Source organism: Haliotis asinina, chromosome 6, assembly GCF_037392515.1.
Source record: "Haliotis asinina isolate JCU_RB_2024 chromosome 6, JCU_Hal_asi_v2, whole genome shotgun sequence".
NCBI classification, from domain to species: domain Eukaryota; kingdom Metazoa; phylum Mollusca; class Gastropoda; order Lepetellida; family Haliotidae; genus Haliotis; species Haliotis asinina.
The window spans coordinates 51,390,001-51,410,000 of record NC_090285.1 but is presented as its reverse complement, the minus strand read 5'-3'; the positions used below and the strand labels follow the sequence as shown (position 1 = coordinate 51,410,000).

At 42.5% G+C, this 20,000-nt stretch overlaps 31 non-coding genes across 31 annotated transcripts; 16 read left to right on the top strand and 15 right to left on the bottom strand.

Moving 5' to 3' along the window:
- Positions 1–6,021: 6,021 nt before the first annotated feature.
- Trnal-cag (transfer RNA leucine (anticodon CAG)) lies at positions 6,022–6,105 on the top strand. Its single transcript has one exon. It is a non-coding gene; the product is annotated as a tRNA-Leu (tRNA).
- A 400-nt stretch (positions 6,106–6,505) lies between these two features.
- On the bottom strand, positions 6,506–6,577 carry Trnac-gca (transfer RNA cysteine (anticodon GCA)). Its single transcript has one exon. It is a non-coding gene; the product is annotated as a tRNA-Cys (tRNA).
- Positions 6,578–6,942: 365 nt separating this feature from the next.
- On the top strand, positions 6,943–7,026 carry Trnal-cag (transfer RNA leucine (anticodon CAG)). The gene has a single exon. It is a non-coding gene; the product is annotated as a tRNA-Leu (tRNA).
- A 399-nt stretch (positions 7,027–7,425) lies between these two features.
- Positions 7,426–7,497, bottom strand: Trnac-gca (transfer RNA cysteine (anticodon GCA)). Its single transcript has one exon. It is a non-coding gene; the product is annotated as a tRNA-Cys (tRNA).
- A 365-nt stretch (positions 7,498–7,862) lies between these two features.
- On the top strand, positions 7,863–7,946 carry Trnal-cag (transfer RNA leucine (anticodon CAG)). The gene has a single exon. It is a non-coding gene; the product is annotated as a tRNA-Leu (tRNA).
- Positions 7,947–8,345: 399 nt separating this feature from the next.
- Trnac-gca (transfer RNA cysteine (anticodon GCA)) lies at positions 8,346–8,417 on the bottom strand. Its single transcript has one exon. It is a non-coding gene; the product is annotated as a tRNA-Cys (tRNA).
- Positions 8,418–8,782: 365 nt separating this feature from the next.
- Positions 8,783–8,866, top strand: Trnal-cag (transfer RNA leucine (anticodon CAG)). The gene has a single exon. It is a non-coding gene; the product is annotated as a tRNA-Leu (tRNA).
- A 399-nt stretch (positions 8,867–9,265) lies between these two features.
- On the bottom strand, positions 9,266–9,337 carry Trnac-gca (transfer RNA cysteine (anticodon GCA)). Its single transcript has one exon. It is a non-coding gene; the product is annotated as a tRNA-Cys (tRNA).
- Positions 9,338–9,702: 365 nt separating this feature from the next.
- Trnal-cag (transfer RNA leucine (anticodon CAG)) lies at positions 9,703–9,786 on the top strand. Its single transcript has one exon. It is a non-coding gene; the product is annotated as a tRNA-Leu (tRNA).
- A 399-nt stretch (positions 9,787–10,185) lies between these two features.
- Positions 10,186–10,257, bottom strand: Trnac-gca (transfer RNA cysteine (anticodon GCA)). Its single transcript has one exon. It is a non-coding gene; the product is annotated as a tRNA-Cys (tRNA).
- A 365-nt stretch (positions 10,258–10,622) lies between these two features.
- On the top strand, positions 10,623–10,706 carry Trnal-cag (transfer RNA leucine (anticodon CAG)). Its single transcript has one exon. It is a non-coding gene; the product is annotated as a tRNA-Leu (tRNA).
- A 399-nt stretch (positions 10,707–11,105) lies between these two features.
- Trnac-gca (transfer RNA cysteine (anticodon GCA)) lies at positions 11,106–11,177 on the bottom strand. Its single transcript has one exon. It is a non-coding gene; the product is annotated as a tRNA-Cys (tRNA).
- Positions 11,178–11,542: 365 nt separating this feature from the next.
- Trnal-cag (transfer RNA leucine (anticodon CAG)) lies at positions 11,543–11,626 on the top strand. Its single transcript has one exon. It is a non-coding gene; the product is annotated as a tRNA-Leu (tRNA).
- A 399-nt stretch (positions 11,627–12,025) lies between these two features.
- Trnac-gca (transfer RNA cysteine (anticodon GCA)) lies at positions 12,026–12,097 on the bottom strand. The gene has a single exon. It is a non-coding gene; the product is annotated as a tRNA-Cys (tRNA).
- A 365-nt stretch (positions 12,098–12,462) lies between these two features.
- Trnal-cag (transfer RNA leucine (anticodon CAG)) lies at positions 12,463–12,546 on the top strand. The gene has a single exon. It is a non-coding gene; the product is annotated as a tRNA-Leu (tRNA).
- A 399-nt stretch (positions 12,547–12,945) lies between these two features.
- On the bottom strand, positions 12,946–13,017 carry Trnac-gca (transfer RNA cysteine (anticodon GCA)). Its single transcript has one exon. It is a non-coding gene; the product is annotated as a tRNA-Cys (tRNA).
- A 365-nt stretch (positions 13,018–13,382) lies between these two features.
- Positions 13,383–13,466, top strand: Trnal-cag (transfer RNA leucine (anticodon CAG)). Its single transcript has one exon. It is a non-coding gene; the product is annotated as a tRNA-Leu (tRNA).
- Positions 13,467–13,865: 399 nt separating this feature from the next.
- Positions 13,866–13,937, bottom strand: Trnac-gca (transfer RNA cysteine (anticodon GCA)). The gene has a single exon. It is a non-coding gene; the product is annotated as a tRNA-Cys (tRNA).
- A 354-nt stretch (positions 13,938–14,291) lies between these two features.
- Trnal-cag (transfer RNA leucine (anticodon CAG)) lies at positions 14,292–14,375 on the top strand. Its single transcript has one exon. It is a non-coding gene; the product is annotated as a tRNA-Leu (tRNA).
- A 399-nt stretch (positions 14,376–14,774) lies between these two features.
- Positions 14,775–14,846, bottom strand: Trnac-gca (transfer RNA cysteine (anticodon GCA)). The gene has a single exon. It is a non-coding gene; the product is annotated as a tRNA-Cys (tRNA).
- Positions 14,847–15,211: 365 nt separating this feature from the next.
- On the top strand, positions 15,212–15,295 carry Trnal-cag (transfer RNA leucine (anticodon CAG)). The gene has a single exon. It is a non-coding gene; the product is annotated as a tRNA-Leu (tRNA).
- A 399-nt stretch (positions 15,296–15,694) lies between these two features.
- Trnac-gca (transfer RNA cysteine (anticodon GCA)) lies at positions 15,695–15,766 on the bottom strand. The gene has a single exon. It is a non-coding gene; the product is annotated as a tRNA-Cys (tRNA).
- Positions 15,767–16,131: 365 nt separating this feature from the next.
- Trnal-cag (transfer RNA leucine (anticodon CAG)) lies at positions 16,132–16,215 on the top strand. Its single transcript has one exon. It is a non-coding gene; the product is annotated as a tRNA-Leu (tRNA).
- Positions 16,216–16,614: 399 nt separating this feature from the next.
- On the bottom strand, positions 16,615–16,686 carry Trnac-gca (transfer RNA cysteine (anticodon GCA)). The gene has a single exon. It is a non-coding gene; the product is annotated as a tRNA-Cys (tRNA).
- A 365-nt stretch (positions 16,687–17,051) lies between these two features.
- Trnal-cag (transfer RNA leucine (anticodon CAG)) lies at positions 17,052–17,134 on the top strand. Its single transcript has one exon. It is a non-coding gene; the product is annotated as a tRNA-Leu (tRNA).
- A 399-nt stretch (positions 17,135–17,533) lies between these two features.
- On the bottom strand, positions 17,534–17,605 carry Trnac-gca (transfer RNA cysteine (anticodon GCA)). Its single transcript has one exon. It is a non-coding gene; the product is annotated as a tRNA-Cys (tRNA).
- Positions 17,606–17,970: 365 nt separating this feature from the next.
- Positions 17,971–18,054, top strand: Trnal-cag (transfer RNA leucine (anticodon CAG)). Its single transcript has one exon. It is a non-coding gene; the product is annotated as a tRNA-Leu (tRNA).
- Positions 18,055–18,453: 399 nt separating this feature from the next.
- On the bottom strand, positions 18,454–18,525 carry Trnac-gca (transfer RNA cysteine (anticodon GCA)). The gene has a single exon. It is a non-coding gene; the product is annotated as a tRNA-Cys (tRNA).
- Positions 18,526–18,890: 365 nt separating this feature from the next.
- Positions 18,891–18,973, top strand: Trnal-cag (transfer RNA leucine (anticodon CAG)). Its single transcript has one exon. It is a non-coding gene; the product is annotated as a tRNA-Leu (tRNA).
- Positions 18,974–19,372: 399 nt separating this feature from the next.
- Trnac-gca (transfer RNA cysteine (anticodon GCA)) lies at positions 19,373–19,444 on the bottom strand. Its single transcript has one exon. It is a non-coding gene; the product is annotated as a tRNA-Cys (tRNA).
- A 365-nt stretch (positions 19,445–19,809) lies between these two features.
- Trnal-cag (transfer RNA leucine (anticodon CAG)) lies at positions 19,810–19,893 on the top strand. Its single transcript has one exon. It is a non-coding gene; the product is annotated as a tRNA-Leu (tRNA).
- The last annotated feature ends 107 nt before the right edge of the window (positions 19,894–20,000 follow it).

Sequence of the window (20,000 nt, the reverse complement as noted above, 5' to 3'; positions counted from 1 at the left end):
GCAGTCGAATGCTCTTTTTTTTTCATTAAAATATTTATTCACAAAATTGTAGAATTACAGTCGCAGACAGTCCTTACAGTACCACCTCATAAATAAAATATGTATCACAGATTTGGGGTGGCAGTGCCTAACATTTCAATTGAAAAGAGAGGAAGTATATTTTCATAGAAATGTTCAGAAGTTTTTCATAGTTTACAATGAAGAAATATACCCGAATAAATGTATAATATATTTAATGTAGCTAATCTGAGTACCTCTGTATTTATAAAGCATTATGTAATATTCTAATCTAACGGTGAGTGTAGAACAATGTCTTTTCCATCCAACGATATGAATGTATTGCTCATGACATATTTTTGAATGAAAATGTGTGATTGATTTGCTTTGGAATATTTGAAGAACAACAGGCTAAAATGACGTCTTATCAATGATTTGAAAAATGCCTTCATGTGAAATGAAATCATGTTTTGGCTCAATATCACCCTCCTTTTAAATACAGCTAGACGATAAATTGAGAATACAATGTCCATGAATGCTTTAGACGACAACTTCTTTTCTGGTAAGAACCCAAACAATAACCAGATAGATAACTGTCCAAAACTAAAGCCTGTGTCCTGGCACACATCTGTCAACATTTCAATGATGAGGTCTTGCAAGGGCGATAACTCCTTGCAGAAGAGGAACAGATGTAGAATGTCTTCTGTTTGTATGTGACACACTGGACAAACATCAGTGTTTGACAGTCCAATTTTTAGAAGTTTATCATATGTGAAAACAATATTATGTGCAATTTTAAAATCTAACTGTATGGAGTCTGTTGATTTATCTTTTTCCCATACATTCATCCAAATATCTTTCCAATTAATATCCAGTGCAAGCTGATTCCACCAAGCGATAGCTACTGGTTCCTTGAAATGTTTTTTCCTGAGAACTTCATAACAAAATTTTGTTGTGAATAAATCGACAGACAGATCCTGGTTTTGAACAGTGCATGTTATGTCTCTTGATGGGGAGTTAGTGGCAACATCTGACAAAATGATCTTTTTCCACTCTGACGGAAGCGCTAATAAAATAATGGCATAACATTGTTGTATGGTACTTACATCCATCTCAGGTAAGGTGTCATGGATTATATTAACAATAATGTGTCCAGACATGAATTTTGGAATAACTTCAAAACAAATATGCTTGATGCAAATAATTCCACTTGAAATAAATGACTGAAACATAAGAGTTTTTCCATTGAATGTAATCAATGGATTCTTAAATATTGGCTGATTCATGATATCATCTACCTTTTTAAGTAATGGTCTTTTTCCTTCATTCAATTCATTCCATGCAGCTAGTAACTCTGCATAAAATGGACTTATATTCTGTAAATAGGCTTTATCATATTCAAGGCTTAAAGCATCAATTCCTAAGTTCATTTTCAGAAGATGTGACATAAAATATACAAATGTTTGTTTCCAAATACAACTGAGCTGACAATTGACATAGGCTCTCAGTAATTTCAGCCTTAAAGCATATTTTTTTAAACGTAAATCTGGTATATTAAGACCTCCATCTAAACAAACACCAATGCATGTACCGTGTGCTATTTTGGCAGGTTTGTTATGCCATAAAAAGTGTCTAAACATTTGTGTAAATTTATTCTCCACCCAATATGGAACAGGTAGTACAGTGAACATATACCACAAACGAGAGCTCATAAGGATATTAATAACAATGGCTCTGCCTTGTAAGGTTAACTGTCTACGCAGCCATGAATTTAACAGTGCTTGTATTTTGTCTATTTTCTTCCTCCAGTTTAAAGTTTCACACATCGCTTTGTCGATGCCGAAATAAATGCCCAATACTTCTATACAATCTCTTTTCACTTTAACCGGAATGTTGATTGAAAAATCTCTAAACCTTGTTTTACCCAATAACAAAATTTCCGATTTTTCAATATTGATTTTTGCACCCGTTGCCTCACAATAGAAGTTAACTGTACTAAATGTTTCAAGGACAGAGTTAACATCTGAGACAGTAACTGTTGTGTCATCAGCATGTTGGTATATCAAAGAATTAATATCATTACTGATGTTAATTCCATGAATATCAGGATTGTTTTTTTATTATTAAATTCAGTGGCTCTGACACCAACACATATAGCATAGAGCTCATTGGATCCCCCTGCCTAACTCCACGAGTTAAAGTGAAGTATGGTGTCAAATGACCATTGCATTTCACAGAACTCTTTATATCAGTATATAGGATCTTAATCCATGAAATGAAAAAATCTCCAAAGTTAAATTTCCTAAGAATTTGAAATAAATATTGGTGCGATACCCTATCAAAGGCTTTTTCTTGATCTATTTTAATGAGATAGGAGTCATCATTATGATTACTGACAACATCAATGACATCTCTAACAGAATGTAGGTTACTGGCTATGTCTCTTCCTGGTATGCAACAAGATTGTTCAGGGGAGACAACTGAAGCCTTCACATTTCTCAATCTCAACGACAACACTCTAGAAATGAGCTTAGAGTCTACATTAATCAATGAGATAGGTCTGTAACACTTAATGTCCCTTTTGTCACCTTTCTTTTTATAAAATAAACTAATAATACTCTTTTTCATGGAGCGAGAAAGATTATGCTCTTTGTATATACCATCTACAACTTCTAAAAAGAAGGGACATAAAATATTCCAAAACTTTAAATAAAACTCAACAGTTAGGCCGTCCGGACCCGGTGATTTATTCTTTTTCATTCCTTTGAGTGCTTTTGTAAGCTCACTCTGAGAAATAGGTACGTCACATGATTGTTTTTCTTCTTCAGAAAGTTTTTTCCCAATATTATCAATGAGACTTTGTTGTTTTACGAAATCACATTGCTCAGTAGTAAATAAGGATGAGTAAAATTGCTGAGCAGTATCTAAAATATCCTCTGTATTCCTGGCTATAGTACCATCTTCCTTGTACAGTGATTTTATTGAATTAGCCTGTTGTTTACTTTTTTCAAGGTTCAAAAAGTAAGTTGTGTTTTTATCTGACTCCAGCGTGCACTGAGCTTTTGACCTGAGAATAGCACCCTTGCATTTATTATTCTCATACACCTCTAGTTCACTTTCCAATAATTGTAAATCGGTAGATTTATAGCCAGGAATGGAGGATATTTTATGATATTCAATTCTAAGCTTATTTTGAATTTTATAATAATCAGCTTTTGCTTCCCTGTTTTTCTTAGATGCATAAAATCTGGAAAATGTTTTAAATTTGTATTTTAAGTGATCCCACCATATCAATGGATCTGTTTTAAGTAAAGGGCATTGTTTTGCCTCCTCTATTAATGCAATAATTCGTAAATAGAATGTGAAATCTTCCAGAAGCTGATTATTAAAAATCCATACCCCAGGACCTCTTTCTACTGAAGAAATGTCCAATCTGAGGGCTACTATACTGTGATCGCTCACAGAGGAATATCTAATGTAACTATTTACAGCACTTGTAATGAGATCTCTTGAAACAATTATCAGATCAATTCTAGATTGTTTCATACTTCCTAACACAGACTGTATTCTGGTAAATTCTTTTTTGTCATAGTTCTTATATCTCCATATATCAACTAGGCTGTTGTCAGAGAGAAAATCGTTTAAAACATTGCTACTTTGAATATTAAACGATATATGGTTGATGCCTTTATCAAGTAAAGGATTTAATATCTCATTAAAATCCCCAGCACAAATTATGTGTTCTTTCTCAATCCATGTTGTCAAATTCTTGAAAAAATCTATTCTCTCTTTACTCTCATTTGGGGCATATACGTTTAATAAAGCAACTGATCTATCTTCAATAGCTAGGGAAGCCTTTATTAATCTTCCTTCTTCATCTTTTCTAAGCAGCTTAACATTTTCCTCAAAACCATCTGAGACTAATATAGCTACACCTCTTCTATCATTTTCTGCATTAGAATATAAAATAGTTCCTGGCCACAAATGTTTATATTTTTCTATATATTCATCCGACCAAAATGTTTCCTGCAAAAAAGCAATATTGACTTGAGAATTCCTAATTAGTGCAAATACATTTTGCATTTTGGCTATATCCCGGAGTCCATTTACATTCCATGACCATACTGTGACCATTGCAGAAAAGAGAAATATATGCTTACTAGACAACATTATGGAGTTTCCATAACATTTTCCAACACACCTGATAATTCTCTTCTGTCATTGACCTTTTCTGCTTTCTTTTTCTTTTGTTGGTCTTTTTTACTTTCTCTCACTTTATTTTTCAAGTCATTGTTTTGTAATACCGTCTCTGATAATTTAGGCTGCAGTTTGTGCCTTCTTGCACGTTTACGCGAAGCAATTGTCCACTTTGCAGATGATACACCGGTTGGTTTTTGAATGTCTTTATCCTCTTCTCTTGTGTCCAGGCTTTCCTGAAGCAAAGCGTTCTTGTCCTGCTTCTCGCAATCAGAAATATCCTCAGCAAATGGAATTACTTGCGTATTGTCTTCCTTCGCCGTTTTTTCAGTTCCTTGTAATTTTGTCTCTTCTTTTTGATTTCTCTTGGTTTCTTCTGTTCCATCAGCATGATTCTCCTTTGACGCGGAAATATGTTCCAGAGGAACCTCATCCCAGGATTTTGTTGGGGCTAACTCCCTCTCCAAATCTGAATCAGAATCGCTAAACCTTTCCTCATCCTCTATATCGGAGAAACAGTTGCAGATTTCAATTGAACGAAAACAGATATGACAACTACGTTCCTGATTTTCTTCTGCTTTGCAATTTCTGGCAATGTGTCCACTTCCACTGCATTTATAACATTTGGTGTTAGGACAATCCTTCACCACGTGACCTCCAGAATTGCACTTGAAGCATAACCGTTCTTGGTTATTGTGTATAACTCTAAAATACCTGTATCCATCCAGGGTGTTAAATCCCATTGAATACGATAATGAATTACATTCAGGGGGAAATACCACCCTCACATATCTTGTACCATCAAAAATGTGTGTGCCTTTCAGAGTTCTGTGCTTGATGTCACTTTTCATAGTTATTCCTCTCTTACTGAGAAGTTTTTCTATTTCTTCATCATCGATGTACGGTAGGAGATGAAGAAATGACACCACTACACTGTCACTCTGAAGCAGTCTGAATGAGATCTTCTGATCTTCTATAACTAAGTCATTTGTTTCAGCAAGAATCCTTGCCTCGGTGCTGTCAGGGACTGTTACATCAAAGCAATCTGTGCCTTTCAACACACATGCCCACACATCAGATACATACTCCAACAAAACATTGCAAAGCGTGCTTGCGGTTACAACTCTGTTGTCTCCTACAAGAACTTCAATTGTGCAATCTTTCTGATATTTTCTTTTTGAATAGGAGTCCGCCATTTTGTCTCCAGTCAGCAAGATGTCAACAATACAGCGACCGTATATAGCACGCACCTAAGTGCTTGCTAACGAGGCAGGTTCACATACAATTACACTGTAAATGTTATCCTACCTTTGGGCACCAAATTCAAGTTCAAACGTTCCTTTAAATGACTATCTCCGAGAAAACTTGTCACTCTCTCGAAAGTCCGTCCATACACCTCCAATTCAAGGGAGGTAACCCAGTCCATCCACAGTCGAATGCTCTACCACTGAGCTATACCCCCGTCACATGTGCTGTCCGGATAAATGCAGGTAATAACAATCAAGTCAGTAAATGCTCGTGCACAAGACATAACAGTCTGACCGCATCTGACACCCAGCAAAGCATGCTGGGGCTCACGCCATATCCCCACCTTTCTTCCTGCCACATCGTAGGTCCAGTACATTCACTTGACGGCGACTTAAATACATTGAGCGTTTCACAATACATGCCTTGAAGTCTACATATGCACTTTTTCCGCCCTTGGTAGGGTCTAAACTGGATTTAGGACCATATTTTCAATGTGGGTGGAATGCATTTTCCGTGTCCAAACCAATACATAGGACTCTCGCTGATATACTTTATACAGGTGTGTACAGGCTACCAGCAGTCAGGATGGCCGAGCGGTCTAAGGCGCTGCGTTCAGGTCGCAGTCGGGTTCTCCCGGCGTGGGTTCGAATCCCACTTCTGACAACTCTTTTTGTCCTCTTCAACTGTCAAATGTTTGGTATTGTTTTGTCATTCAAGGAAAGTCATCAGCATTCCGTGCCGTCAGAATTAGCTTGGGTATGAACTGAAATTTCTATTTCTTATTCATGGATGCATGGCACAAAGTTGGAATCGTTTCTATTTAGTTGCACACTTACTTTTAGTGAGAAGACGCTCCTCTGTCCAAAATGGGATTACCTGAGTCTTCTAGTTTGTATTTATGGATGCATGGCACAAAGTTGGAATCGTTTCGGTTTAGTTGCACACTTCTTCTAGTAAGAAGACACTCCTCTGTCCAAAATGGGATTGCCTGAGTCTGGTATGATTCGTGTGACTTCCTTGTTCCTTAACTGATGACTGATTCAGCGAAAAAAAAAACATATAGAGGGGGCACCCGGGATCGAACCGGGGACCTCTCGATCTGCAGTCGAATGCTCTACCACTGAGCTATACCCCCGTCACATGTGCTGTCAGGATAAATGCAGGTAATAACAATCAAGTCAGTAAATGCTCGTGCACAAGACATAACAGTCTGACCGCATCTGACACCCAGCAAAGCATGATGGGGCTCACGCCATATCCCCACCTTTCTTCCTGCCACATCGTAGGTCCAGTACATTCACTTGACGGCGACTTAAATACATTGAACGTTTCACAATACATGCCTTGAAGTCTACATATGCACTTTTTCCGCCCTTGGTAGGGTCTAAACTGGATTTAGGACCATATTTTCAATGTGGGTGGAATGCATTTTCCGTGTCCAAACCAATACATAGGACTCTCGCTGATATACTTTATACAGGTGTGTACAGGCTACCAGCAGTCAGGATGGCCGAGCGGTCTAAGGCGCTGCGTTCAGGTCGCAGTCGGGTTCTCCCGGCGTGGGTTCGAATCCCACTTCTGACAACTCTTTTTGTCCTCTTCAACTGTCACCTGTTTGGTATTGTTTTGTCAATCAAGGAAAGTCATCAGCATTCCGTGCCGTCAGAATTAGCTTGGGTATGAACTGAAATTTCTATTTCTTATTTATGGATGCATGGCACAAAGTTGGAATCGTTTCTATTTAGTTGCACACTTACTTTTAGTGAGAAGACGCTCCTCTGTCCAAAATGGGATTACCTGAGTCTTCTAGTTTGTATTTATGGATGCATGGCACAAAGTTGGAATCGTTTCGGTTTAGTTGCACACTTCTTCTAGTAAGAAGACACTCCTCTGTCCCAAATGGGATTGCCTGAGTCTGGTATGATTCGTGTGACTTCCTTGTTCCTTAACTGATGACTGATTCAGCGAAAAAAAAACATATAGAGGGGGCACCCGGGATCGAACCGGGGACCTCTCGATCTGCAGTCGAATGCTCTACCACTGAGCTATACCCCCGTCACATGTGCTGTCCGGATAAATGCAGGTAATAACAATCAAGTCAGTAAATGCTCGTGCACAAGACATAACAGTCTGACCGCATCTGACACCCAGCAAAGCATGATGGGGCTCACGCCATATCCCCACCTTTCTTCCTGCCACATCGTAGGTCCAGTACATTCACTTGACGGCGACTTAAATACATTGAACGTTTCACAATACATGCCTTGAAGTCTACATATGCACTTTTTCCGCCCTTGATAGGGTCTAAACTGGATTTAGGACCATATTTTCAATGTGGGTGGAATGCATTTTCCGTGTCCAAACCAATACATAGGACTCTCGCTGATATACTTTATACAGGTGTGTACAGGCTACCAGCAGTCAGGATGGCCGAGCGGTCTAAGGCGCTGCGTTCAGGTCGCAGTCGGGTTCTCCCGGCGTGGGTTCGAATCCCACTTCTGACAACTCTTTTTGTCCTCTTCAACTGTCACCTGTTTGGTATTGTTTTGTCAATCAAGGAAAGTCATCAGCATTCCGTGCCGTCAGAATTAGCTTGGGTATGAACTGAAATTTCTATTTCTTATTTATGGATGCATGGCACAAAGTTGGAATCGTTTCTATTTAGTTGCACACTTACTTTTAGTGAGAAGACGCTCCTCTGTCCAAAATGGGATTACCTGAGTCTTCTAGTTTGTATTTATGGATGCATGGCACAAAGTTGGAATCGTTTCGGTTTAGTTGCACACTTCTTCTAGTAAGAAGACACTCCTCTGTCCCAAATGGGATTGCCTGAGTCTGGTATGATTCGTGTGACTTCCTTGTTCCTTAACTGATGACTGATTCAGCGAAAAAAAAACATATAGAGGGGGCACCCGGGATCGAACCGGGGACCTCTCGATCTGCAGTCGAATGCTCTACCACTGAGCTATACCCCCGTCACATGTGCTGTCCGGATAAATGCAGGTAATAACAATCAAGTCAGTAAATGCTCGTGCACAAGACATAACAGTCTGACCGCATCTGACACCCAGCAAAGCATGCTGGGGCTCACGCCATATCCCCACCTTTCTTCCTGCCACATCGTAGGTCCAGTACATTCACTTGACGGCGACTTAAATACATTGAACGTTTCACAATACATGCCTTGAAGTCTACATATGCACTTTTTCCGCCCTTGGTAGGGTCTAAACTGGATTTAGGACCATATTTTCAATGTGGGTGGAATGCATTTTCCGTGTCCAAACCAATACATAGGACTCTCGCTGATATACTTTATACAGGTGTGTACAGGCTACCAGCAGTCAGGATGGCCGAGCGGTCTAAGGCGCTGCGTTCAGGTCGCAGTCGGGTTCTCCCGGCGTGGGTTCGAATCCCACTTCTGACATCTCTTTTTGTCCTCTTCAACTGTCAAATGTTTGGTATTGTTTTGTCAATCAAGGAAAGTCATCAGCATTCCGTGCCGTCAGAATTAGCTTGGGTATGAACTGAAATTTCTATTTCTTATTTATGGATGCATGGCACAAAGTTGGAATCGTTTCTATTTAGTTGCACACTTACTTTTAGTGAGAAGACGCTCCTCTGTCCAAAATGGGATTACCTGAGTCTTCTAGTTTGTATTTATGGATGCATGGCACAAAGTTGGAATCGTTTCGGTTTAGTTGCACACTTCTTCTAGTAAGAAGACACTCCTCTGTCCAAAATGGGATTGCCTGAGTCTGGTATGATTCGTGTGACTTCCTTGTTCCTTAACTGATGACTGATTCAGCGAAAAAAAAACATATAGAGGGGGCACCCGGGATCGAACCGGGGACCTCTCGATCTGCAGTCGAATGCTCTACCACTGAGCTATACCCCCGTCACATGTGCTGTCAGGATAAATGCAGGTAATAACAATCAAGTCAGTAAATGCTCGTGCACAAGACATAACAGTCTGACCGCATCTGACACCCAGCAAAGCATGCTGGGGCTCACGCCATATCCCCACCTTTCTTCCTGCCACATCGTAGGTCCAGTACATTCACTTGACGGCGACTTAAATACATTGAACGTTTCACAATACATGCCTTGAAGTCTACATATGCACTTTTTCCGCCCTTGGTAGGGTCTAAACTGGATTTAGGACCATATTTTCAATGTGGGTGGAATGCATTTTCCGTGTCCAAACCAATACATAGGACTCTCGCTGATATACTTTATACAGGTGTGTACAGGCTACCAGCAGTCAGGATGGCCGAGCGGTCTAAGGCGCTGCGTTCAGGTCGCAGTCGGGTTCTCCCGGCGTGGGTTCGAATCCCACTTCTGACATCTCTTTTTGTCCTCTTCAACTGTCAAATGTTTGGTATTGTTTTGTCAATCAAGGAAAGTCATCAGCATTCCGTGCCGTCAGAATTAGCTTGGGTATGAACTGAAATTTCTATTTCTTATTTATGGATGCATGGCACAAAGTTGGAATCGTTTCTATTTAGTTGCACACTTACTTTTAGTGAGAAGACGCTCCTCTGTCCAAAATGGGATTACCTGAGTCTTCTAGTTTGTATTTATGGATGCATGGCACAAAGTTGGAATCGTTTCGGTTTAGTTGCACACTTCTTCTAGTAAGAAGACACTCCTCTGTCCAAAATGGGATTGCCTGAGTCTGGTATGATTCGTGTGACTTCCTTGTTCCTTAACTGATGACTGATTCAGCGAAAAAAACACATATAGAGGGGGCACCCGGGATCGAACCGGGGACCTCTCGATCTGCAGTCGAATGCTCTACCACTGAGCTATACCCCCGTCACATGTGCTGTCAGGATAAATGCAGGTAATAACAATCAAGTCAGTAAATGCTCGTGCACAAGACATAACAGTCTGACCGCATCTGACACCCAGCAAAGCATGATGGGGCTCACGCCATATCCCCACCTTTCTTCCTGCCACATCGTAGGTCCAGTACATTCACTTGACGGCGACTTAAATACATTGAACGTTTCACAATACATGCCTTGAAGTCTACATATGCACTTTTTCCGCCCTTGGTAGGGTCTAAACTGGATTTAGGACCATATTTTCAATGTGGGTGGAATGCATTTTCCGTGTCCAAACCAATACATAGGACTCTCGCTGATATACTTTATACAGGTGTGTACAGGCTACCAGCAGTCAGGATGGCCGAGCGGTCTAAGGCGCTGCGTTCAGGTCGCAGTCGGGTTCTCCCGGCGTGGGTTCGAATCCCACTTCTGACAACTCTTTTTGTCCTCTTCAACTGTCACCTGTTTGGTATTGTTTTGTCAATCAAGGAAAGTCATCAGCATTCCGTGCCGTCAGAATTAGCTTGGGTATGAACTGAAATTTCTATTTCTTATTTATGGATGCATGGCACAAAGTTGGAATCGTTTCTATTTAGTTGCACACTTACTTTTAGTGAGAAGACGCTCCTCTGTCCAAAATGGGATTACCTGAGTCTTCTAGTTTGTATTTATGGATGCATGGCACAAAGTTGGAATCGTTTCGGTTTAGTTGCACACTTCTTCTAGTAAGAAGACACTCCTCTGTCCCAAATGGGATTGCCTGAGTCTGGTATGATTCGTGTGACTTCCTTGTTCCTTAACTGATGACTGATTCAGCGAAAAAAAAACATATAGAGGGGGCACCCGGGATCGAACCGGGGACCTCTCGATCTGCAGTCGAATGCTCTACCACTGAGCTATACCCCCGTCACATGTGCTGTCCGGATAAATGCAGGTAATAACAATCAAGTCAGTAAATGCTCGTGCACAAGACATAACAGTCTGACCGCATCTGACACCCAGCAAAGCATGCTGGGGCTCACGCCATATCCCCACCTTTCTTCCTGCCACATCGTAGGTCCAGTACATTCACTTGACGGCGACTTAAATACATTGAACGTTTCACAATACATGCCTTGAAGTCTACATATGCACTTTTTCCGCCCTTGGTAGGGTCTAAACTGGATTTAGGACCATATTTTCAATGTGGGTGGAATGCATTTTCCGTGTCCAAACCAATACATAGGACTCTCGCTGATATACTTTATACAGGTGTGTACAGGCTACCAGCAGTCAGGATGGCCGAGCGGTCTAAGGCGCTGCGTTCAGGTCGCAGTCGGGTTCTCCCGGCGTGGGTTCGAATCCCACTTCTGACATCTCTTTTTGTCCTCTTCAACTGTCAAATGTTTGGTATTGTTTTGTCAATCAAGGAAAGTCATCAGCATTCCGTGCCGTCAGAATTAGCTTGGGTATGAACTGAAATTTCTATTTCTTATTTATGGATGCATGGCACAAAGTTGGAATCGTTTCTATTTAGTTGCACACTTACTTTTAGTGAGAAGACGCTCCTCTGTCCAAAATGGGATTACCTGAGTCTTCTAGTTTGTATTTATGGATGCATGGCACAAAGTTGGAATCGTTTCGGTTTAGTTGCACACTTCTTCTAGTAAGAAGACACTCCTCTGTCCAAAATGGGATTGCCTGAGTCTGGTATGATTCGTGTGACTTCCTTGTTCCTTAACTGATGACTGATTCAGCGAAAAAAAAACATATAGAGGGGGCACCCGGGATCGAACCGGGGACCTCTCGATCTGCAGTCGAATGCTCTACCACTGAGCTATACCCCCGTCACATGTGCTGTCCGGATAAATGCAGGTAATAACAATCAAGTCAGTAAATGCTCGTGCACAAGACATAACAGTCTGACCGCATCTGACACCCAGCAAAGCATGCTGGGGCTCACGCCATATCCCCACCTTTCTTCCTGCCACATCGTAGGTCCAGTACATTCACTTGACGGCGACTTAAATACATTGAACGTTTCACAATACATGCCTTGAAGTCTACATATGCACTTTTTCCGCCCTTGGTAGGGTCTAAACTGGATTTAGGACCATATTTTCAATGTGGGTGGAATGCATTTTCCGTGTCCAAACCAATACATAGGACTCTCGCTGATATACTTTATACAGGTGTGTACAGGCTACCAGCAGTCAGGATGGCCGAGCGGTCTAAGGCGCTGCGTTCAGGTCGCAGTCGGGTTCTCCCGGCGTGGGTTCGAATCCCACTTCTGACATCTCTTTTTGTCCTCTTCAACTGTCAAATGTTTGGTATTGTTTTGTCAATCAAGGAAAGTCATCAGCATTCCGTGCCGTCAGAATTAGCTTGGGTATGAACTGAAATTTCTATTTCTTATTTATGGATGCATGGCACAAAGTTGGAATCGTTTCTATTTAGTTGCACACTTACTTTTAGTGAGAAGACGCTCCTCTGTCCAAAATGGGATTACCTGAGTCTTCTAGTTTGTATTTATGGATGCATGGCACAAAGTTGGAATCGTTTCGGTTTAGTTGCACACTTCTTCTAGTAAGAAGACACTCCTCTGTCCCAAATGGGATTGCCTGAGTCTGGTATGATTCGTGTGACTTCCTTGTTCCTTAACTGATGACTGATTCAGCGAAAAAAAAACATATAGAGGGGGCACCCGGGATCGAACCGGGGACCTCTCGATCTGCAGTCGAATGCTCTACCACTGAGCTATACCCCCGTCACATGTGCTGTCAGGATAAATGCAGGTAATAACAATCAAGTCAGTAAATGCTCGTGCACAAGACATAACAGTCTGACCGCATCTGACACCCAGCAAAGCATGATGGGGCTCACGCCATATCCCCACCTTTCTTCCTGCCACATCGTAGGTCCAGTACATTCACTTGACGGCGACTTAAATACATTGAACGTTTCACAATACATGCCTTGAAGTCTACATATGCACTTTTTCCGCCCTTGGTAGGGTCTAAACTGGATTTAGGACCATATTTTCAATGTGGGTGGAATGCATTTTCCGTGTCCAAACCAATACATAGGACTCTCGCTGATATACTTTATACAGGTGTGTACAGGCTACCAGCAGTCAGGATGGCCGAGCGGTCTAAGGCGCTGCGTTCAGGTCGCAGTCGGGTTCTCCCGGCGTGGGTTCGAATCCCACTTCTGACATCTCTTTTTCTCCTCTTCAACTGTCAAATGTTTGGTATTGTTTTGTCAATCAAGGAAAGTCATCAGCATTCCGTGCCGTCAGAATTAGCTTGGGTATGAACTGAAATTTCTATTTCTTATTTATGGATGCATGGCACAAAGTTGGAATCGTTTCTATTTAGTTGCACACTTACTTTTAGTGAGAAGACGCTCCTCTGTCCAAAATGGGATTACCTGAGTCTTCTAGTCTGTATTTATGGATGCATGGCACAAAGTTGGAATCGTTTCGGTTTAGTTGCACACTTCTTCTAGTAAGAAGACACTCCTCTGTCCAAAATGGGATTGCCTGAGTCTGGTATGATTCGTGTGACTTCCTTGTTCCTTAACTGATGACTGATTCAGCGAAAAAAAAACATATACAGGGGGCACCCGGGATCGAACCGGGGACCTCTCGATCTGCAGTCGAATGCTCTACCACTGAGCTATACCCCCGTCACATGTGCTGTCAGGATAAATGCAGGTAATAACAATCAAGTCAGTAAATGCTCATAACAGTCTGACCGCATCTGACACCCAGCAAAGCATGCTGGGGCTCACGCCATATCCCCACCTTTCTTCCTGCCACATCGTAGGTCCAGTACATTCACTTGACGGCGACTTAAATACATTGAACGTTTCACAATACATGCCTTGAAGTCTACATATGCACTTTTTCCGCCCTTGGTAGGGTCTAAACTGGATTTAGGACCATATTTTCAATGTGGGTGGAATGCATTTTCCGTGTCCAAACCAATACATAGGACTCTCGCTGATATACTTTATACAGGTGTGTACAGGCTACCAGCAGTCAGGATGGCCGAGCGGTCTAAGGCGCTGCGTTCAGGTCGCAGTCGGGTTCTCCCGGCGTGGGTTCGAATCCCACTTCTGACATCTCTTTTTGTCCTCTTCAACTGTCAAATGTTTGGTATTGTTTTGTCAATCAAGGAAAGTCATCAGCATTCCGTGCCGTCAGAATTAGCTTGGGTATGAACTGAAATTTCTATTTCTTATTTATGGATGCATGGCACAAAGTTGGAATCGTTTCTATTTAGTTGCACACTTACTTTTAGTGAGAAGACGCTCCTCTGTCCAAAATGGGATTACCTGAGTCTTCTAGTTTGTATTTATGGATGCATGGCACAAAGTTGGAATCGTTTCGGTTTAGTTGCACACTTCTTCTAGTAAGAAGACACTCCTCTGTCCAAAATGGGATTGCCTGAGTCTGGTATGATTCGTGTGACTTCCTTGTTCCTTAACTGATGACTGATTCAGCGAAAAAAAAACATATAGAGGGGGCACCCGGGATCGAACCGGGGACCTCTCGATCTGCAGTCGAATGCTCTACCACTGAGCTATACCCCCGTCACATGTGCTGTCAGGATAAATGCAGGTAATAACAATCAAGTCAGTAAATGCTCGTGCACAAGACATAACAGTCTGACCGCATCTGACACCCAGCAAAGCATGCTGGGGCTCACGCCATATCCCCACCTTTCTTCCTGCCACATCGTAGGTCCAGTACATTCACTTGACGGCGACTTAAATACATTGAACGTTTCACAATACATGCCTTGAAGTCTACATATGCACTTTTTCCGCCCTTGGTAGGGTCTAAACTGGATTTAGGACCATATTTTCAATGTGGGTGGAATGCATTTTCCGTGTCCAAACCAATACATAGGACTCTCGCTGATATACTTTATACAGGTGTGTACAGGCTACCAGCAGTCAGGATGGCCGAGCGGTCTAAGGCGCTGCGTTCAGGTCGCAGTCGGGTTCTCCCGGCGTGGGTTCGAATCCCACTTCTGACATCTCTTTTTCTCCTCTTCAACTGTCAAATGTTTGGTATTGTTTTGTCAATCAAGGAAAGTCATCAGCATTCCGTGCCGTCAGAATTAGCTTGGGTATGAACTGAAATTTCTATTTCTTATTTATGGATGCATGGCACAAAGTTGGAATCGTTTCTATTTAGTTGCACACTTACTTTTAGTGAGAAGACGCTCCTCTGTCCAAAATGGGATTACCTGAGTCTTCTAGTCTGTATTTATGGATGCATGGCACAAAGTTGGAATCGTTTCGGTTTAGTTGCACACTTCTTCTAGTAAGAAGACACTCCTCTGTCCAAAATGGGATTGCCTGAGTCTGGTATGATTCGTGTGACTTCCTTGTTCCTTAACTGATGACTGATTCAGCGAAAAAAAAACATATAGAGGGGGCACCCGGGATCGAACCGGGGACCTCTCGATCTGCAGTCGAATGCTCTACCACTGAGCTATACCCCCGTCACATGTGCTGTCAGGATAAATGCAGGTAATAACAATCAAGTCAGTAAATGCTCGTGCACAAGACATAACAGTCTGACCGCATCTGACACCCAGCAAAGCATGATGGGGCTCACGCCATATCCCCACCTTTCTTCCTGCCACATCGTAGGTCCAGTACATTCACTTGACGGCGACTTAAATACATTGAACGTTTCACAATACATGCCTTGAAGTCTACATATGCACTTTTTCCGCCCTTGGTAGGGTCTAAACTGGATTTAGGACCATATTTTCAATGTGGGTGGAATGCATTTTCCGTGTCCAAACCAATACATAGGACTCTCGCTGATATACTTTATACAGGTGTGTACAGGCTACCAGCAGTCAGGATGGCCGAGCGGTCTAAGGCGCTGCGTTCAGGTCGCAGTCGGGTTCTCCCGGCGTGGGTTCGAATCCCACTTCTGACAACTCTTTTTGTCCTCTTCAACTGTCACCTGTTTGGTATTGTTTTGTCAATCAAGGAAAGTCATCAGCATTCCGTGCCGTCAGAATTAGCTTGGGTATGAACTGAAATTTCTATTTCTTATTTATGGATGCATGGCACAAAGTTGGAATCGTTTCTATTTAGTTGCACACTTACTTTTAGTGAGAAGACGCTCCTCTGTCCAAAATGGGATTACCTGAGTCTTCTAGTTTGTATTTATGGATGCATGGCACAAAGTTGGAATCGTTTCGGTTTAGTTGCACACTTCTTCTAGTAAGAAGACACTCCTCTGTCCAAAATGGGATTGCCTGAGTCTGGTATGATTCGTGTGACTTCCTTGTTCCTTAACTGATGACTGATTCAGCGAAAAAAAAACATATAGAGGGGGCACCCGGGATCGAACCGGGGACATCTCGATCTGCAGTCGAATGCTCTACCACTGAGCTATACCCCCGTCACATGTGCTGTCAGGATAAATGCAGGTAATAACAATCAAGTCAGTAAATGCTCGTGCACAAGACATAACAGTCTGACCGCATCTGACACCCAGCAAAGCATGCTGGGGCTCACGCCATATCCCCACCTTTCTTCCTGCCACATCGTAGGTCCAGTACATTCACTTGACGGCGACTTAAATACATTGAACGTTTCACAATACATGCCTTGACGTCTACATATGCACTTTTTCCGCCCTTGGTAGGGTCTAAACTGGATTTAGGACCATATTTTCAATGTGGGTGGAATGCATTTTCCGTGTCCAAACCAATACATAGGACTCTCGCTGATATACTTTATACAGGTGTGTACAGGCTACCAGCAGTCAGGATGGCCGAGCGGTCTAAGGCGCTCCGTTCAGGTCGCAGTCGGTTCTCCCGGCGCGGGTTCGAATCCCACTTCTGACAACTCTTTTTGTCCTCTTCAACTGTCAAATGTTTGGTATTGTTTTGTCAATCAAGGAAAGTCATCAGAATTCCGTGCCGTCAGAATTAGCTTGGGTATGAACTGAAATTTCTATTTCTTATTTATGGATGCATGGCACAAAGTTGGAATCGTTTCTATTTAGTTGCACACTTACTTTTAGTGAGAAGACGCTCCTCTGTCCAAAATGGGATTACCTGAGTCTTCTAGTTTGTATTTATGGATGCATGGCACAAAGTTGGAATCGTTTCGGTTTAGTTGCACACTTCTTCTAGTAAGAAGACACTCCTCTGTCCAAAATGGGATTGCCTGAGTCTGGTATGATTCGTGTGACTTCCTTGTTCCTTAACTGATGACTGATTCAGCGAAAAAAAAACATATACAGGGGGCACCCGGGATCGAACCGGGGACCTCTCGATCTGCAGTCGAATGCTCTACCACTGAGCTATACCCCCGTCACATGTGCTGTCAGGATAAATGCAGGTAATAACAATCAAGTCAGTAAATGCTCGTGCACAAGACATAACAGTCTGACCGCATCTGACACCCAGCAAAGCATGCTGGGGCTCACGCCATATCCCCACCTTTCTTCCTGCCACATCGTAGGTCCAGTACATTCACTTGACGGCGACTTAAATACATTGAACGTTTCACAATACATGCCTTGAAGTCTACATATGCACTTTTTCCGCCCTTGGTAGGGTCTAAACTGGATTTAGGACCATATTTTCAATGTGGGTGGAATGCATTTTCCGTGTCCAAACCAATACATAGGACTCTCGCTGATATACTTTATACAGGTGTGTACAGGCTACCAGCAGTCAGGATGGCCGAGCGGTCTAAGGCGCTGCGTTCAGGTCGCAGTCGGGTTCTCCCGGCGTGGGTTCGAATCCCACTTCTGACAACTCTTTTTGTCCTCTTCAACTGTCACCTGTTTGGTATTGTTTTGTCAATCAAGGAAAGTCATCAGCATTCCGTGCCGTCAGAATTAGCTTGGGTATGAACTGAAATTTCTATTTCTTATTTATGGATGCATGGCACAAAGTTGGAATCGTTTCTATTTAGTTGCACACTTACTTTTAGTGAGAAGACGCTCCTCTGTCCAAAATGGGATTACCTGAGTCTTCTAGTTTGTATTTATGGATGCATGGCACAAAGTTGGAATCGTTTCGGATTAGTTGCACACTTCTTCTAGTAAGAAGACACTCCTCTGTCCAAAATGGGATTGCCTGAGTCTGGTATGATTCGTGTGACTTCCTTGTTCCTTAACTGATGACTGATTCAGCGAAAAAAAAACATATAGAGGGGGCACCCGGGATCGAACCGGGGACATCTCGATCTGCAGTCGAATGCTCTACCACTGAGCTATACCCCCGTCACATGTGCTGTCAGGATAAATGCAGGTAATAACAATCAAGTCAGTAAATGCTCGTGCACAAGACATAACAGTCTGACCGCATCTGACACCCAGCAAAGCATGCTGGGGCTCACGCCATATCCCCACCTTTCTTCCTGCCACATCGTAGGTCCAGTACATTCACTTGACGGCGACTTAAATACATTGAACGTTTCACAATACATGCCTTGACGTCTACATATGCACTTTTTCCGCCCTTGGTAGGGTCTAAACTGGATTTAGGACCATATTTTCAATGTGGGTGGAATGCATTTTCCGTGTCCAAACCAATACATAGGACTCTCGCTGATATACTTTATACAGGTGTGTACAGGCTACCAGCAGTCAGGATGGCCGAGCGGTCTAAGGCGCTCCGTTCAGGTCGCAGTCGGTTCTCCCGGTGCGGGTTCGAATCCCACTTCTGACAACTCTTTTTGTCCTCTTCAACTGTCACCTGTTTGGTATTGTTTTGTCAATCAAGGAAAGTCATCAGCATCCCGTGCCGTCAGAATTAGCTTGGGTATGAACTGAAATTTCTATTTCTTATTTATGGATGCATGGCACAAAGTTGGAATCGTTTCTATTTAGTTGCACACTTACTTTTAGTGAGAAGACGCTCCTCTGTCCAAAATGGGATTACCTGAGTCTTCTAGTTTGTATTTATGGATGCATGGCACAAAGTTGGAATCGTTTCGGTTTAGTTGCACACTTCTTCTAGTAAGAAGACACTCCTCTGTCCAAAATGGGATTGCCTGAGTCTGGTATGATTCGTGTGACTTCCTTGTTCCTTAACTGATGACTGATTCAGCGAAAAAAAAACATATAGAGGGGGCACCCGGGATCGAACCGGGGACCTCTCGATCTGCAGTCGAATGCTCTACCACTGAGCTATACCCCCGTCACATGTGCTGTCAGGATAAATGCAGGTAATAACAATCAAGTCAGTAAATGCTCGTGCACAAGACATAACAGTCTGACCGCATCTGACACCCAGCAAAGCATGATGGGGCTCACGCCATATCCCCACCTTTCTTCCTGCCACATCGTAGGTCCAGTACATTCACTTGACGGCGACTTAAATACATTGAACGTTTCACAATACATGCCTTGAAGTCTACATATGCACTTTTTCCGCCCTTGGTAGGGTCTAAACTGGATTTAGGACCATATTTTCAATGTGGGTGGAATGCATTTTCCGTGTCCAAACCAATACATAGGACTCTCGCTGATATACTTTATACAGGTGTGTACAGGCTACCAGCAGTCAGGATGGCCGAGCGGTCTAAGGCGCTGCGTTCAGGTCGCAGTCGGGTTCTCCCGGCGTGGGTTCGAATCCCACTTCTGACATCTCTTTTTGTCCTCTTCAACTGTCAAATGTTTGGTATTGTTTTGTCAATCAAGGAAAGTCATCAGCATTCCGTGCCGTCAGAATTAGCTTGGGTATGAACTGAAAT